The sequence below is a fragment of the Rutilus rutilus genome, assembly GCF_951802725.1.
Source record: "Rutilus rutilus genome assembly, chromosome: 24".
Classification (NCBI taxonomy): Eukaryota; Metazoa; Chordata; class Actinopteri; order Cypriniformes; family Leuciscidae; genus Rutilus; species Rutilus rutilus.
Genome location: NC_140228.1, coordinates 1,150,927 through 1,170,340, shown reverse-complemented (window position 1 = coordinate 1,170,340; position 19,414 = coordinate 1,150,927).

Genomic DNA, 19,414 nt, shown 5'->3' with positions numbered 1-19,414 from the left:
TGCATCATCCAGGTTAATGCTGCACATTGGTGGTGGTTGAGGAGATCCCATCTTCTATGTAAAGCGCTATATAAAAGAAAAGCGCTATATAAAATGTAATGAATTATTATTATTATTATATTTATTTAAAGTAATTAAGTAAAGTTTATTTGTTGTTTTATAATTATGAAGCTTGCTTTTATGACATTATGAAGTAAATCTTACCATTTAATGAAGTAAATAAGTAGATTTTATTTAAGTTTTTTTTGTTGAGATTTTCATTTACTTAGTTTTATGAAATTATAATACTCCCTATAATTATGTAAACATTGCTAATTTCTTTTTTATAAATAATCACAAACATAAATAAATGAAAATTTTCTCTATATTTTTCACAAATCACACAACTAAAATACAATTAAACAGTTTATTTTTCAGTCATCAAAAAATGTTCTTCATCCAAAAATGGACATTCACAGTCATCTTGACACATTCAGTATAACTTCAGAATTATACTGTAACCCTTGTTTTAAACATAAAAATATATATAAAAAAAAAAATCATGCAAAACATTCAACATTCAAAACAGCACTCTGAAATAGTGAACTTTAAAGAATACCATTAAAACCTTAATGTATTAAAACATCATCAACAGCTGAATGTTTAAACAGTTCTATCATGCCATAGCATTTAATACAACTTCATCTTCAATCTTTGAACTTTTGGGGAGAGTTTAATTCCATCAAGCTCTAACAGGAATCGCAGTGCTCGGGGGTATTCCAGATTAAAGTATTCCATAAATCAGGCCCATAAGCAGCATGCATGCCTTTACATGTAGTATTTCCACATCCTGGCAGCATGGATACAGTGAGGAAAATAAGTATTTGAACACCCTGCTATTTTGCAAGTTCTCCCACTTGGAAATCATGGAGGGGTCTGAAATTGTCATCGTAGGTGCATGTCCACTGTGAGAGACATAATAAAAAATTTAAAAAAATCCAGAAATCACAATATATGATTTTTTAACTATTTATTTGTATGATACAGCTGCAAATAAGTATTTGAACACCTGTCTATCAGCTAGAATTCTGACCCTCAAAAAAGCTGGAAAGGGCTACGGGGAAATTGCCAAGCAGCTTGGTGAAAAAAGGTCCACTGTTGGAGCAATCATTAGAAAATGGAAGAAGCTAAACATGACTGTCAATCTCCCTCGGACTGGGGCTCCATGCAAGATCTCATCTCGTGGGGTCTCAATGATCCTAAGAAAGGGGAGAAATCAGCCCAGAACTACACGGGAGGAGCTGGTCAATGACCTGAAAAGAGCTGGGACCACCGTTTCCAAGGTTACTGTTGGTAATACACTAAGGCCGGTGACACACTGGAAGCGTGGCTTGAGCGTCTCATCTGCGTGGCGTGTCCGTTTTTATTTCGGCTCCTATGTTAACAGGTTAGGGCTTGCACACTGCCTGCGTGACACGCGCGGCTCGTGTGCATGCTAGAAATAGAACCGACGCCTATTTTTCACGCGACACGCAAGCGTCTTGGAAGCGTTTCCATGCAAAACTGAATAGGAAAAGATGTTTATATGTCACGGATACATATTAATACATGTCATTTTAATGTTTGAAAGTGTCTAGGGTTTGACATAAATGCAAATATAAATGCAATTTAAAAAGAATATTATTGATTTTCAAATACTGCACCTGTCAACACAGAACAAAATATTCTATAGCCTATATTGCCGTCAACACTGCCGACGTTGTCTTTGCTGCTATATATGTATGTTTAACATGAAGTATAGGCCTTCCACAACTCTCTCCCCATGTCAAATATATCACCAATGAGGCTTATCATATGTCACCTAGCAGCAGCAGCGCCGCGTCAGACACGCTTCTGGTGTGCTAAGACATGGAAAACGCCACGCACACGCCACACAGCCAGTGTGTCACCGGCCTAAGACGTCATGGTTTGAAATCATGCATGGCACAGAAGGTTCCCCTGCTTAAACCAGCACATGTCAAGGCCCGTCTTAAGTTTACCAATGACCATTTGGATGATCCAGAGGAGTCATGGGAGAAAGTCATGTGGTCAGATGAGACCAAAATAGAACTTTTTGGTCATAATTCCAATAAATGTGTTTGGAGGAAGAAGAATGATGAGTACCGTCCCAAGAACACCATCCCTACTGTGAAGCATGGGGGTGGTAGCATCATGCTTTGGGGGGGGGGGGGGGGGGGTTTCTGCACATGGGACAGGGCAACTGCACTGTATTAAGGAGAGGATGACCGGGGCCATGTATTGCGAGATTTTGGGGAACAACCTCCTTCCCTCAGTTAGAGCATTGAAGATGGGTCAAGGCTGGGTCTTCCAACATGACAATGACCCGAAGCACACAGCCAGGATAACCAAGGAGTGGCTCTGTAAGAAGCATATCAAGGTTCTGGCCTGGCCTAGCCAGTCTCCAGACCTAAACCCAATAGAGAATCTTTGGAGGGAGCTCAAACTCTGTGTTTCTCAGCGACAGCCCAGAAACCTGACTGATCTAGAGAAGATCTGTGTGGAGGAGTGGGCCAAAATCCCTCCTGCAGTATGTGCAAACCTGGTGAAAAACTACAGGAAACGTATGATCTCTGTAATTGCAAACAAAGGCTACTGTACCAAATATTAACACTGATTTTCTCAGGTGTTCAAATACTTTGCAGCTGTATCATACAAATAAATAGTTAAAAAATCATACATTGTGATTTCTGGATTTTTTTTTTTTTAGATTATGTCTCTCACAGTGGACATGCACCTATGATGACAATTTCAGACTCCTCCATGATTTCTAAGTGGGAGAACTTGCAAAATAGCAGGGTGTTCAAATACTTATTTTCCTCACCGTACATCGACTGGTTCTTCTCCATCAGCACCATGGACGACCAGTATTTTAATGATGTGCTGAGTGTTGTCACTGCAGCTGTCCTCCTGCATACAATTTAGAAGAAAAATTATAATTCTTTTGAGAAACAAAAACAGAATTGCTGGAATTATTTGAAGTGACTTGAACAGAATGAACACATACACATAATAAAATAGACCATATTGTTTCGATTATGTTAACCCTTTGATGCGTACGATTAAACCGGTGTGATTATATTGTGCATTTCAGGCATTTAAATACACCTTAGTATAGTTACCACACACATTGTGTAGGTAACTATAAAGTTTACTCTTTTTTCTCCCACTTCACCGGCCTCTTACCTTCAAGTATTTTGGGAGAAGTGGATGAATTTACGCATTGTAAATCCAACAGATCCTATTCTCTAAATTCCAGTGCATACTAACATGGCGATGCCCAAGTAACATAAAGGTTTTTTTTAAACGACAAAACACATTCACTTGAACATTTTTGAGAATAGGATAATCAGATAATCAGTTGATGACATAACAAATTTGATACAAGTCGAATCGCTGTATGACCTGTTACAATCACGACACGTCGCCGTGGAAATAATAAGGTGATATATTCTAAAATATCAGTCGACATAAAAACTCACACTGGGTGGTCAGCTAGAATATTTTAAAGTTATGTGTGAAAAGGTTAAACTGAGTCAAATTTATTTCACAGTAATGTAGCATTAATTAAACATTTATAGAGCATGGCATGAGATGACTGCACTCCAGTTTATAGCCCCCTCACCCAAAAATAAAAATTGTCATCATTTACTCACCCTCAAGTGAATGTTGGTAATCAAATAGTTGACAGTAGCCATTGACTTCCATAGTAGATTTCCAATGGCTACAGTCAACTGTTTGATAACCCATTTTCTTCAAAATATTTTCCTTTGGAGGTTCAAAGAACAGAACAAAGAAACTCATACAGGTTTGGAATAACTTGAGGGTGAGTAAATTAAATTTTTTAATTTTGGTTGAACTTTCCCTTAAATATTGCTTTAATGTACTTTAAGCTTTAAGCTTTTTTGGTATTTAATTAGAATAATTGTCACATATACATTTAGTTTATTCTTTCAGAAGATACACAAATTTTCCCTTTAGGCCATCGCTGAGCAGAACATGTCCATCCCTTCGTCTACCTTCCCTCTCTTACTTTAGGGTTAACTTGCATTTTAAACAGTAAAAACAAACTATCATTTAAAATAAAAATATGCTTTACCAGACAATCTTCAAAAAGATCATCTTCTTTCTCGCCAAGGTAGAGAATGAGGCCGCGGATAACTGATTCACGTCTCATCTCAATGCTTTGTTTCTGTGAACAAATTTATATTGTATCATTAAACAACCTTTTATTCATACACAATGAACTTAATGAAAACAAGCGAGAACACAATAGCATTCATGCGCAAGGAGCACTGTTTTGAGCAAGATGGCACACACATGCACAACATGTGTGTGCATGTATGAGAAATACTTTTAAGTTTTGATGTGCATTGGTCAAGCCTGAACATGAATCTCTGCTCCAGGGAAATTGTAGTGATTCTCCTGAATTCCTCCTTGATCTAATGTACCAATATGATTCAAGAGTACAACAGCAGGAATTTTGTTAAATAGTCTGATGCAGGGAGCGAGGGTTAATTCTGTATTTTATTTTCATGAAATAGTTTGGAGCTCCATAATCAGATGTCACCACACACGCAAACTATGTTGCACCAGTGCTACTGTGGTAAATTCATTCATCACACAGACCTTTTCCCAAAAGGATTGAATGCCTAAGTAGATCGTAGAATCATTGCCACCAGGGGCATAGTCATCTTTTTTTTTTATCTTTTTTATAAGGCTAAGAAATCAGATGCACTGCTTAACAACAACCTCTAATTTGTATTCTATATATTTTTTTCCTTATGAAAATTGGTTGATTGTTTTATGTACTGCAAACATTTGTACATTGAGTCATCATTGATTTTATACAATGTAAAAAAAAAAAGAATAAGGCAGAAAATATATTTTAGAGTTTCTATACTGTAATAAAGGCTATGTCTGTTACGATGAGGCAGGAATGAAGCGGAGAGAGAATCCATATGCAAGCATTACATTTAATAAAACAAAGAGGTAATCCAAGCAGACAACAGAACACGGAACTCAGGACATGAACAGGAAACAGCTACAACGACCGACAAACAACAACTGAAGCAGAGAGGTTTAAATACAAATGCAAACAAGCTAAACAAGATAACAAGGGGGCGTGGTAAATAAGAAACACCTGGGAAGACTAATAAACAAGAAAAACTACAAAAGACTACAAAACTGGGCAGGAAATAACAAGTCCACTGGGCGGAACCAGCGGCGAAGAGGGCTCTGTGCTGGACGGGACCAGCAGCGAAGGCTCTGTGCTGGACGGGACCAGCGATGAAGAGGGCGTTAAGCTGGACAGAACCAGTGGCGAAGAGGACTCTGGACTGGACGGGACCAGTGGCGAAGGAGACTCTGGACTGGACGGGACCAGTGGCGAAGGAGACTCTGGACTGGACGGGACCAGTGGCGAAGGAGACTCTGGACTGGACGGGACCAGTGGCGAAGGAGACTCTGGACTGGACGGGACCAGTGGCGAAGGAGACTCTGGACTGGACGGGACCAGTGGCGAAGGAGACTCTGGACTGGCGTGAAGTGTAGGCTCGGATGGACTGGCTTGAAGCTCTGGATCGGCAGAAGTGACGTGAACAGTCTCTGGATCAGCAGAAGCGACGTGAACAGTCTCTGGATCAGCAGAAGCGACGTGAACAGTCTCTGGATCAGCAGAAGCGACGTGAACAGTCTCTGGGTCAGCAGAAGCGACGTGAACAGTCTCTGGATCAGCAGAGGCGACGTGAACAGTCTCTGGATCAGCAGAAGCGACGTGAACAGTCTCTGGATCAGCAGAAGCGACGTGAACAGTCTCTGGATCAGCAGAAGCGACGTGAACAGTCTCTGGGTCAGCAGAAGCGACGTGAACAGTCTCTGGATCAGCAGAGGCGACGTGAACAGTCTCTGGATCAGCAGAAGCGACGTGAACAGTCTCTGGATCAGCAGAAGCGACGTGAACAGTCTCTGGATCAGCAGAAGCGACCTGAACAGTCTCTGGATCGGCAGACGTGACGGCAGGCATCCTGGGGATAAGAATCAGGCGTGGCTGCCTTCTTGGCTGGATATACTCAGGCGTCACTGCGGCGGCCATCCTGGGAATCAGCATCAGGCGTGGCCGCTTACTTGGCTGGAGATTCCCCCTTAATGCTGCTGGATTCATCTTTGGTCGGTCGTTCTGTTACGATGAGGCAGGAATGAAGCGGAGAGAGAATCCATATGCAAGCATTACATTTAATAAAACAGAGGTAATCCAAGCAGACAACAGAACACGGAACTCAGGACATGAACAGGAAACAGCTACTACGACCGACAAACAACAACTGAAGCAGAGAGGTTTAAATACAAATGCAAACAAGCTAAACAAGATAACAAGGGGGCGTGGTAAATAAGAAACACCTGGGAAGACTAATAAACAAGAAAAACTACAAAGGACTACAAAACTGGGCAGGAAATAACAAGTCCACACAAGACAAGGGGAACACAAGACAGGAATCATGACAATGTCAATTAGCACTGCATTACTCATGTCGCGTTACTTTAATGTTTTAAAAATACCACGAGATTGCTTGAAAAATACACAAACCATATATTTTCGTAATCGTTATTATTTTCTTCACGTTTCATCAGGCAAAATGTCTGCTTTTTATTTCAGGTTTTCAGCGTCTCTGCAAAAGTTAGGGGAACGAATTTACATTTTATAAAAAAGTAAATTTAATTACCTTGTCTCCAGCGTAGGCCCATGATTGCCACCAATGTTCCCCTTCAAGGGAACTCGCACTGCGTCGTTGTCTTGACGACACTAGGGGAATGCCCCCAGCGTAGCGCATCTGAAGCATGAATGAAATCTGTCCAATCCTGATTGGTGCTGCGTCATGACGTAATAGATGACGGCATAACCGGAAGATACAAAGGGACGCCGGCAAAAACACACGTTAGCTTTTTGCTCTTCAGCTAAAGTGCTCTGTGTGAATTGCATGTCCAATTTAGTGTTGTTTGTCCTTTTATATCAGTTAAAAAGCACAATAATGTCTAGCGAGCAGTTCAGACGGTGTGTGCACCATTGTCTACGCTATAGCTACCATTGTCAGCTCCTTGAGGAGGTCGGCCTGATATGCCTTGGTGGGCAGAGCTTACATGGCGGCTGGGCGGGCTGGTAGTTGCCTGCATACTATGGCGGTATTGCAGGCATATCAGGCTGACCTCCTCAAGGAGCTGGATGAGGGCGAGGGTCCCTCTCCAAATGACATCATGGAGCTGAGGAAAGCCACCGACTTGTCTGTCTGCATCACCAAGGAGACGGCCCGTGCCATCGGCCGCTCCATGGCTGGTATGGTGTGTGTGGAGAGACATCTCTGGTTAAATGTGTCGGGGATGAAAGAGAGGGAAAAACATTTTCTTCTTGACTCCCCGATTTCGCCTTTTGGCCTCTTCGGCGGCGTGGTTAGTTCCGTAGTCGAGAGGTTTCAGGAGGTGAAAAAGCAGTCTGCTGCTTTCCATCAATACCTCCCTCGCCGCTCTGGCTCCTCTGGGAAGGCTGCCTCAAAAGGGCAGCCTTGGCCGTCTGCCAGCTCCTCGCACCGACAGGTGCAAAAAGAGAGTGTCGCCGCCCGCGCCCCTACGTAGGGAGCATGGCAAAGAAGGCGGCGCTCTCGCGGCAAGCCTTCTGAGCCTAAGGTCGATCTGAGGACCGTCCTTCAGGCAAAGAAGGCTTCCTCCAAGCGGTCCTAGTTACGGCCGGATCGCTGAGAGCTGTCCCTTGAGAGGCTGGCTCCCTTAGTAGATTATCTTGGAGCATGGTCATGTACATTTACATTACATTTACATTTAGTCATTTAGCAGACGCTTTTATCCAAAGCGACTTACAAATTAGGACTACATTAAGCGAGTCATCATGAAGAGGCAAAAACAACACAACAACGCAAGAAGTGCTCAGAATACAAAGTTCAGGCATTATTCAGAGTAGCATAAGCCTGATAAGTAATGTTTCAAAGGGAAAGGATTTTTTTTTTTTTTTTTTTTTTTTTTTTTTATGAGGTTAAGTGCTCACGGAATAGATAGGTTTTCAGCTGTCTTTTGAATGTTGTCAGGGATTCTGCATTCCGGATGAGGGTGGGGGGAGTGTTCCACCAGCATGGAACTGTGAATGAGAATGTTCTGGAAAGTGATTTTGTGGCTCTCTGTGATGGAACCACGAGACGTCGCTCGTTGACCGATCGTAGGCTTCTGGTAGGGATGTAGACTCGTAGGAGTGCGTGAAAGTAGGAGGGAGCTGAGCCTGTGATGGATCTGTAAGCAAGCGTCAATGCCTTGAATTTGATGCGAGCAGCGAGAGGTAGCCAGTGCAGAGAGATGAACAGAGGAGTGACGTGGGCCCTCTTGGGCTCGTTGAAGACAAGACGAGCTGCAGCATTCTGGATCATCTGTAGGGGTTTGGTAGCACATGATGGGAGTCCGACCAGAAGAGCATTACAGTAGTCAAGCCTGGAAATGACCAGGGCCTGGACGAGGAGTTGTGTTGCATGCTCAGTTAGGAAATGCCTGATCTTCCTGATGTTGTGCAATGCAAATCGGCATGATCGAGCTGTCTTTGAAATGTGATCTGTGAAGGTCATCTGGTCATCAAATGTTACTCCAAGATTTCTGACCGACCTTGATGGGGTGATTGATGATGACTCTAGCTGGATGGTGAAGTCGTGCTGTAGAGACGGATTGGCAGGGAGGATGAGAAGCTCAGTCTTTGCCAGGTTGAGCTGCAGGTGATGTTCCTTCATCCATGTGGAGATGTCCGCCAGACAGCTTGAGACCCATGCAGCTACTGTGGGATCATCTGGTTGAAATGAGAGGAAGAGCTGCGTGTCATCAGCATAGCAGTGGTAGGAAAAACCGTGTGCCTGTATGATGTGTCCCAGTGATGTAGTGTAGATGGAGAAGAGGAGGGGACCAAGGACTGAACCCTGGGGGTCCCCTGTGGTCAGTTGATGTGCTCTAGATACTTCGCCTCTCCATGCGACCTTGAAGGACCTACCTGTGAGATAGGACTCAAACCAGTGGAGTGAAGTTCCTGTGATGCCCAGTGATGAGAGGCTGGACATAAGGACCTGATGATTCACAGTGTCGAAGGCAGCAGACAGATCCAGGAGAATGAGGACTGAAGATTTGGAAGCAGCTTTTGCGATCCGTAGGGCTTCAGTGACCGACAGTAATGCAGTCTCAGTTGAGTGTCCTTTCTTGAAGCCAGATTGGTTGACATCCTGCTGGTTGTTTAGCCCTCTGGAGTCTGAGCGGTTTTCTGGGCCCTTGAGATGTTCTGACATGCCCTGACATTTGTGCTTTTTTCAGTTGCTTATAAACATATTAATGGCAAAGGTGTAAATTCACTCTATAAAGCACAAACAGGGCTACCATAATATGTGAGCCACGTGTATGTACATGTTTTAATTTTTGAGAGAATAATGTTTATGCGTGGATATTGAAAAAACTAAAAACTAAAATTTCTGAAATAAGGCCACAAAACACATAGTAAATATGTGTCAATAAGACTTTTGACCAATGGATGTCGTCGCCTATAGTTTTTTCTTCAAAATTATGTGAAAATAGTCTTGCTTTATCGTTCAAATAAAACCATACATTGATTTAAATTGATGTAAAACAGGTTTTGCTTGGAAAGCCAATATGCGAGGAGGCGTGAACGAGGAGTGGTTTTCACCTGAATTACCACCCACTCTGCATAATGACTCTGTATAATGATGAGCCATTCACACAGGTGTGAAACTGGCTGAGCCACAATGCTTGGACAAAAGATATTTAGAAGAAGACTTATATTGACCATTTAAGATTTTGCTTACATCTATCTTGTACATATGTTGTGCTATTTTATTAAAAAGGTAATAAAAAACAATAATTACAATTTCAACAATATTTCAAGTGTACTCTTTCTTTGTAAAAAAAGAGAAAGATTATAGGCCTACATTTTATCTATGTATTCATTACTTTGAAAATAGCCAACATTGGAACAGCTAACATCTTAGTTGATGACTTTATTTTTGACAAAAATATTAGGCTATTTTATATATAGAAATTGCTAAACAAAAGCTTATTTGACGAGGCAGTATATTCTACAGTAAAAACTGTACCCAAATCTACTAAACAAAATGTTGTCTTTCATATTTCGCCTGACTGTAAAGTTGTTTTCATGAAATATTAGGGCATATAAATGTTAATTTGCAGTTTACGTTGCTTATACAAATAGCCAACATTTTATTTCAACATATTTCAGTCGATTTTTACTCATCTCAGTATAGCAATACAGTTTGCTAAAACATCATTATTCGTTGACGATAGGCTTATTTACTTTAAATCCAGGAAAGTTGTTAATGAAAAAATTATTAAAATTAAGATACAATTGATACAAAACGAAATTCGTTTTAAAGAAAGGATTTGTACTTTTTGTTTTGAGGTCTCTGTGAAAGTTTGAAAGTCTTTTAGTGTTTTTTTTTAGAGCTCGCGTCCATAATGGAGAAAAAACAGAGCGCATGCCGTTCATTCGTCAATAAACAGAAACCCGAGAAGGAAAAACTTACTAGTATTCCTCAGCTCGTATTCCTCGTATTCCTCATTATTCCTCACAGCGCTGCAAGACGGTGTAAGCAAGTAATGTTCTGAATAAACTTGTGTTTTGGTTTTCTCGAGCTGATGGGGGCGTTCACAGGATTGCGCGGATTGCCTCAGCCATTTGCGTTTGAATAGCGCGCGCTCTCCATGGGCGGAGTCACATTACATTTGAATTAGCTCTAATTAGGTCGACTGGAATCGCTCTCTTTTAATACAGATTTCACAAGATGAGAATATTTGTTTTTTATATAAATTACTTCATTTAAAAGAAGAGATTTCAAGCTGCATAAAGACATATATCACGTGTATGTGTGAGAAGTATTCACTGAGTTATGGTTCATTTTCGGACGCGTTTCAGAATGGACTACACGGACAGAGAGAAGGCAGAACTCGCTTCGTGTTTATTTTTCTTTATTTGTCGAAAAGCACAACACTATGTTTTTATTGTGAGTATACACAAAAATAATACACATTTAACAGAATCGATTGATGTATAGAACTCCTATGGAAAATCAAAGTCAACAGAGTATTCATGAGTTTCTTTTACACTGATAAAAAAAAAGCGAGCTGGTATCGCCGGCCGTCGACCTCAGGGGGTTAGAGACAAAAAGGATGTTACTTGGTTGAAAACAGCTCTTTCAAGTGTCTTCGCAATGAATGGTAGGAGAGAGATAGGTCTGTAATTCTCTATAAATGATGTGTTTAGCGTTGTTTTTTTAAGCAGTGGAGTAACCCCAGTGCAGTTGATGATGTGTGTGAGTGATGGTAGAAGTGTGGGAGAGATGGCTTGTAGAAGGTGTGAGGGGATGGGGTCAAGAGGGCAGGTGGTAGGGTGACTGGAGAGGAGAAGTGTAGATACTTCTTCCTCGGTTAGCGGAGAAAAGGAGGACAGGGGGGTATTGGCTGTGGAAGGGGTCGGTCTGGGTTCCTGTGTGTGTGGAGCTGAGAACTGACTGCTGATAGCTGTTGTTTTGTTGGTGAAGAAGTTTGCAAAATCGTCAGCAGTTAAGGAGGAGGCGGGTGGTGGTGGAGGTGGACAGAGGAGAGAGTTGAATGTCTTGAGGAGTAATCGTGTGTTGGAGGAGCTGTTGATCTTGTTGTGGAAGTATGAAGATTTTGCAGTATGAACATCAACAGAAAAGGAAGAGAGGAGAGATTGATACATACTCAGGTCAGATGCGTCTTTTGATTTGCGCCATTTCCTCTCCGCTGCCCTGAGTTCGGTCCGGTGTTCCCGAAGAGCCTCGGATATCCAGGGGTTAGAGGGAGTAGCGCGTGCTGGCCTGGAGGAGAGAGGGCAGATAATGTCTAGAGAAGAGGTTAGAGTGGAGCATAAGGTATCCGTTGCGGTATTCACATCCAGAGATGAGAATTGTGAGGTTGGGGGAAGAGAAGATGACACGGCAGAGGAAAGATGGGAGGGAGAATGTGAGCGCAGGTTTCGCCTGAAAGTGACGGGTGGTGGGGGTGGTGGTGCAGGGGTAGAGAGTTGTAGACTTAAAGTAATGAGGAAATGATCTGAGACATGGAGAGATCTCACCAAAATGTTCTCTGTGGTGCAGTCGCGTGTGTAAACCAGGTCCAGCTGGTTGCCTGATTTGTGGGTACCTGTGGTGATGAGTCGTTTGAGATCGAAAAAGGCTAGGAGAGAGGTGAAGTCTGTTGCATGCGGCTTTTCGAGATGAATGTTGAAGTCACCGAAGACTAGATCATGAGAAGAGTGGTCATGTTTCTGAATATATATAGAAGACTGGTCATGTCTTCTGAATATATCTGCGTGGGCCCTGCGTTCTGTAGAGCTGGGTTACAGACTGCAGACTGTAACCCTTGTTCCCCGAGAAGGGAACGAGACACTGCGTCTTGTCGCCACACCTATCAAGGGCAGAGCACTTGCTTAATCGCAAAGGAGCTAACGTGTGTTTGTGCCGGCGTCCCTTTTTTAGCTTTATCTTTGTATCTACAAAATCTTAAAGGTCAATATAAGCCTTCTCTTTCAATTATTTTTATTGTGTTTTATTAGTGACACATTTGAGAACATATTCCAAAACTTAGAATTAACTGCATAATACATGTTTACCTTGGATATTATACAATTTGCAAGCACAATTTGTGTAAAAAACAACTGGGTTTCCAACTGTGAATCAATTTTGTATATATATATATAGTACTTTCTTGTGTCTCTCTTGCATCTTTATCTTTGTATCTACAAAATCTTAAAAGGCCAATCAATATAAGCCTTCTCTTTCAATTATTTTTATTGTGTTTTATTAGTGACACATTTGAGAATATATTCCAAAACTTAGAATTAACTGCACAATTAATGTTTACCTTGGATATTATACAATTTGCAAGCACAATTTGTGTAAAAAACAACAACTGTGAATCAATTTTGTGTATATATATATAATCCGTATATATATATATATAATATATATATCCGATGTTAGGGCCGAGGGACAATTACCACACTCCGGAGGAGCAGACACCAGAGGCGGACAACAGAATGACTTTGGAAGGTAAGTTTTTCTTTTTATTAATTTAAAACAATAAAAACAGTGCTGAGAATGTTCGGGGCTGGAACCTGGTTTGGGAAGAGGATACTCCTCTTCTCTCTGGCTCGTAGGTGGGACAATGGCTTCTTGTCTTTTCGACTCGTCAGAAAAGTGCTTGTGGGACAGACAGTGGCTTCTTCTCGCCTTCAGCTTTCCCCCACAGACAGAGCAGGTAAGTATTCGGCTCGTGAAGATGTTCTCAGGGCAGCCGATACGAATGACAGCAACTTCCTCACCTCTTCGGAGGGACAGGCAGTTACGGTGCTCAGACTCGGCTTGTGGGCGTGTTCATAAAACAGCCGATCGAATGGCAGCAGCTTCCTCACCTCTTCTCTTCGGAGGGACAGCCAGTTACGGTGCTCAGACTCGGCTTGTGGGCGTGTTCATAAAACAGCCGATCGAATGGCAGCAGCTTCCTCACCTCTTCTCTTCTGAGGGACAGCCAGTGACGGTGCTCAGACTCGGCTTGTGGACGTGTTCGTAGAACAGCCGATCGAATGACAGCAGCTTCCTCACCTCTTCTCTTCTCTTCTGAGGGACAGCCAGTGACGGTGCTCAGACTCGGCTCGTGGACGTGTTCGTGGAACAGCCGATCGAATGACAGCAGCTTCCTCACCTCTTCTGAGGGACAGACAGTGACGGTGCTCGGACTCGGCTTGTGGGCGTGTTCATAAAACAGCCGATCGAATGGCAGCAGCTTCCTCACCTCTTCTCTTCGGAGGGACAGCCAGTTACGGTGCTCAGACTCGGCTTGTGGGCGTGTTCATAAAACAGCCGATCGAATGGCAGCAGCTTCCTCACCTCTTCTCTTCTGAGGGACAGCCAGTGACGGTGCTCAGACTCGGCTTGTGGACGTGTTCGTGGAACAGCCGATCGAATGACAGCAGCTTCCTCACCTCTTCTGAGGGACCGACAGTGACGGTGCTCGGACTCGGCTTGTGGGCGTGTTCATAAAACAGCCGATCGAATGGCAGCAGCTTCCTCACCTCTTCTCTTCGGAGGGACAGCCAGTTACGGTGCTCAGACTCGGCTTGTGGGCGTGTTCATAAAACAGCCGATCGAATGGCAGCAGCTTCCTCACCTCTTCTCTTCTGAGGGACAGCCAGTGACGGTGCTCAGACTCGGCTTGTGGACGTGTTCGTGGAACAGCCGATCGAATGACAGCAGCTTCCTCACCTCTTCTGAGGGACCGACAGTGACGGTGCTCGGACTCGGCTTGTGGGCGTGTTCATAAAACAGCCGATCGAATGGCAGCAGCTTCCTCACCTCTTCTCTTCGGAGGGACAGCCAGTTACGGTGCTCAGACTCGGCTTGTGGGCGTGTTCATAAAACAGCCGATCGAATGGCAGCAGCTTCCTCACCTCTTCTCTTCTGAGGGACAGCCAGTGACGGTGCTCAGACTCGGCTTGTGGACGTGTTCGTAGAACAGCCGATCGAATGACAGCAGCTTCCTCACCTCTTCTCTTCTCTTCTGAGGGACAGCCAGTGACGGTGCTCAGACTCGGCTCGTGGACGTGTTCGTGGAACAGCCGATCGAATGACAGCAGCTTCCTCACCTCTTCTGAGGGACAGACAGTGACGGTGCTCGGACTCGGCTTGTGGACGTGTTCGTAGAACAGCCGATCGAATGACAGCAGCTTCCTCACCTCTTCTCTTCTCTTCTGAGGGACAGCCAGTGACGGTGCTCAGACTCGGCTCGTGGACGTGTTCGTGGAACAGCCGATCGAATGACAGCAGCTTCCTCACCTCTTCTGAGGGACCGACAGTGACGGTGCTCGGACTCGGCTTGTGGACGTGTTCGTAGAACAGCCGATCGAATGACAGCAGCTTCCTCACCTCTTCTCTTCTGAGGGACAGCCAGTGACGGTGCTCAGACTCGGCTTGTGGACGTGTTCGTGGAACAGCCGATCGAATGACAGCAGCTTCCTCACCTCTTCTGAGGGACCGACAGTGACGGTGCTCGGACTCGGCTTGTGGACGTGTTCGTAGAACAGCCGATCGAATGACAGCAACTTCCTCACCTCTTCTGAGGGACAGACAGTGACGGTGCTCAGATAATAACAAGTGAGACAGGACTGTGGTAATTTACCCTCTCGTTCCGTGCGCAGCAGAGCGGCGTCGTTAGGAGAGTTCGTGAGACTGGACTTTCGTGGACGTGAGAGACAGTGCTCGTGGAGTGTGGTACTCTGGGTGCGTTGAGCTCTTTCCCTCCACACCGTACACTCGAGTGGGAACCTGGACACAGCTTTAGACAGATCAATTTGAAGAAATCTTCACAGTCATAAGTCAATATTCATCCATCAAAGTTTCAGAGGAATCGCAGTCGTTTGATCTCACCACACTTGTGCATAAATCACTCTTGTAAATCTTCACACGTGTACACTTCACTCTTTCAGACACTGCAAAAACTCACTTCATCTCCACAGTGATTAATCGACTCGTTTCTCTTCTCTCTGTAGGGTGGATGACTCGAGGAATAATGTTTTCAGAAGATCAGCATGAACACATCAGCGATCCTCCCAGCTGTCCCCGTTACTACGCTTCGTTCTGTCAACAAAATCACACACACTGCCCGCAAACAAAGGTTAGTTGCACACTGGTGATGGTCAATCTTCAAATGTGGTCTTCTCAACGGGTAATCAAATGAAGATTGCACTTAACTTTTCCTGCAGTGGTTTCCTCTCTCACTTCTGCCAGTCACTCTCCTTTTTGTTTTCCTTCTGTATAATCTTCTCACTTACTTCATCGCGTTGCTGTTCGTGGTTTCTTCAGAAAACTCACCAAATGAGCATGCCTCGGGGAATCTCACAGTAGAACTCCGATCCGACATTAAACCTTCAGCCTTTTTATTTCACCGCCACTGTCAGAACACACACTGCTGCCTGCCCATCTCCCACACTTCTTCTTCTTCTTCTTTTTTGTTTTATTGGCAACCGCACTTAACAGTGCATTACTGCCATCACCCGGTAGCTTGGAGCTTGGATCAGAAACATTCCTAAGCACCCCCCCCCCCCTTTCCCGAAAAAAAAAAAAAAAAAAAAAAAAAAAAAAAACCACTGGCGCTGCGTGTTCAGCTCCTCCAGCTTCCACCCCACTTCCCTTTAACTCCCGCTTCCCATCCGTAACCTTATTTACCTCCAAATTTACTTACCCTGTCTCACACTATCCATCTCCCACACTGCTCAAACACTCCGTTTTTATGCTACTTTTCCTGAGCACATGCTTCAATGAAGCGCAGCTGATTTGATTCAGCTGACGTTCGTTATGGCCAACACTCAACAGAGCCAGAATTAGAACCAATGAGGAATCTTTTTGGATTTGCCAGGTTTTCACCCGGTGACATATATATGCAGTGTTGGGGAGTAACGGAATGTACCGGCGTTACGTATTCAGAATACAAATTATGAGTAACTGTATTCTGTTACAGTTACAATTTAAATAGTTGGTATTTAGAATACAGTTACATTGTTGAAATCAATGGATTACATGACGATACTTCTCTGTTTCACGAGTTTATTCACTCTCTAAATAAATTAAGGCAACTCCATGCATTTCCCAGAAGCCCCAATATGAAAACTAAAAAAAATGCGCGGTTTGCGTGATCAGTCACAATGGAGTCGGAAGAGGAGCAGCGGGAGCTAGAGGTAGAGATGGAGCCGGAACAACAGAGCCAGGGCAATAATGCGTTTCTATCTTGAAAATTTAAACAGCATTTCACATTAAAGAAAGAGAAGGGAGAACGAAATATAACTTCAGTGCAACCTCTGCTTGCAGCAACCAACCTCCTTTCAGCATCGTCGAAAGACTCCACCTCCAACCTGAAGAAGCATCTTAAAGTAGGCCTACGTTTTTTTTCAAATACGTGCAGTCAAATCTTGAAATATAAATTCTCAGAAAATGCATTAATTCCAATAGTGAAATGTCTGTTTATATCCATACTCCCTTAATAATGGAGTCCAGACATTAGAAAAATAATCGGTCTACCAGGGAAATAATGCTTGACACAAAAAAATCTTTAACTTTTAGGTGGCAAAATAGGCTATATATATTTTTTTGTAATTCTATGAATTACACTGCAAAAACCAAAAGTAATACTAGGCCTACTCACCGGATGAAGAAGGGTTGGCTCTCCACATAACATAAAATATTTATTTTATTTTATTATTCGTATTCGCATTTATGATAAAAAAAAACAAAAAAACAATGTTACGGTCGTGACAGTTCTTTGTAACGGACCAACACGATCTAACCCCTATTCGTCAAATACTGCCGTTTGGTCATTTTCCCCTCACGTCCAAAGGCCGACGTTGAGGGTACCCCCTATTCGTCGCTTGACAACGGAGAGGGCCGTCCTATAGATTTGAGTGCAAATCCCTCATCTTTGAATTTTGACGAAATGGGGTTATCCATCCAGCGGTTTGCCTGCGCTGGAAAGTATGGTTTTAGGCAACTGATTTTATGCTGCAAATGTGTATTTTGCAGTACCGTGCGGCGCATATTCTCAGCAAACACAGACCGTTCCAATAAACGTTACCATATGGTTCCCATTTGGTTATTTTTTTGGGAACCAAACAAGAACGTTAGGAATTTTTTTATTTTTAGGTTTAATTTTTATAACCTAAAGAGAACATTCTGGGAAGGTTCACTGCAGGTTGTTATTTAATAACCTAAAGAGAACCTTCCCAGAACGTTTCCTTGCAGGTTATTTTTAGGTTTTATTTTTATAACCCAAAGAGAACGTTTTGGGAACGTTCTCTGCAGGTTATTATTTTAATATCACTTACTATTAACAGGCAGATTACCAACTGACATAGTCGTCAGTACGGTCCCCTAAGGTTATAAGATATTTTGATATTGATATTTTAAATTATGTTATATATTTTAATTCTATACATGTTTATTTAAATGCTGCGTGACTTTGAAGTTTTTTAATGCGCATGCGCGTGATCAAACACTGGAGCACGTGCGCCGCGCGAGAGCAGATGGAAACGTGATGTCATCGACAACTGACAAACAACAAAACTCCCGTCTCTCACTTACTAATTGTGCTAAATTCTATATCCACAAATGCAAATATATAAAACAAAAACCGGCCTTTAAACATTTTTATTGTGATATGTTATCGTATATAAAATGTGGCTCATTGAACAAAAAGGCTATGAAAACTAGAAATATTTGTATAACTTACAATTTGTTTGAATGTATGTGATGTCTATCCCACTGGCAAGGGTAATATTAAGCTGTATGCTTTGTATACTCTGTATACTGATGTTTACGTTTAAGCAATAAAATAAAATTAAAATTAAAATAAATAAAACTCCCGTCTCTCGCTGTTGGTTTCACTGCTTTCAGGTAAGTTTAGTCAACAAAATCTCACAAATAATACACACAAACGTCCCAGACACATTTCTTACGTGTAATTGACATGCTTATGTTGAATATTTACTTTAAAGAAATGGTTTTGTGTCTTTGAAAAAGTCCGTTAGCATCTACGCTAGCAGCTAACCGTTTTCAGAAGAGAACGTTAGGCCTAAGTTACGTTACGGTTTTATTTGGGTTTTTAAACACATATTTAGTGTAGATAACAGTTTTTGATATTTTTGCTGGTAATTTGTCAATGGGTGATTGGAAGTAAGCTAATTTATAATTAGAATGCACTGTATTGTTAACTTAATCAGTGACGTCACTTACCAATATTGCTAAAATGTGATTTCAGAATAGCGAGAGAAAAAATAAAACTCTACAACAAGGGGTGAGTTATTGTTTAATCATGATAATAACTCCATATGCATTTATTTCACAATATATTATCTTTAAGATTTGTATATATATTTATCTTTTATGCATTTCACCTCTGTTCTAGCTTGATTCCTTGTAATAAACCTATCCCATGTAATATTGTTGGCTCTGTGACAAATAGCATGTTATGTTCCTAGATCATCATGCTGTGATGGCCTGCAGCACCCCCTGTCCAAGAAAATCTCCACGGCAATGAACCATATGAATACTAGTAAGCAAAACCACCTCAAACATACAGTGCACTACTGTTCAAAGGTTTGGGGTCTGTAAGATTTATGCTTTTGAAATAAGTCTCACATTTTAAAATCATTAACGCCAGGTTTTTTCAGTGAGATTGTCCTTGAGAAGCTAAATAATAGGCGACTAATACAATATTATAATGGTCATAGTTATAATAATTATTCATTTAACTA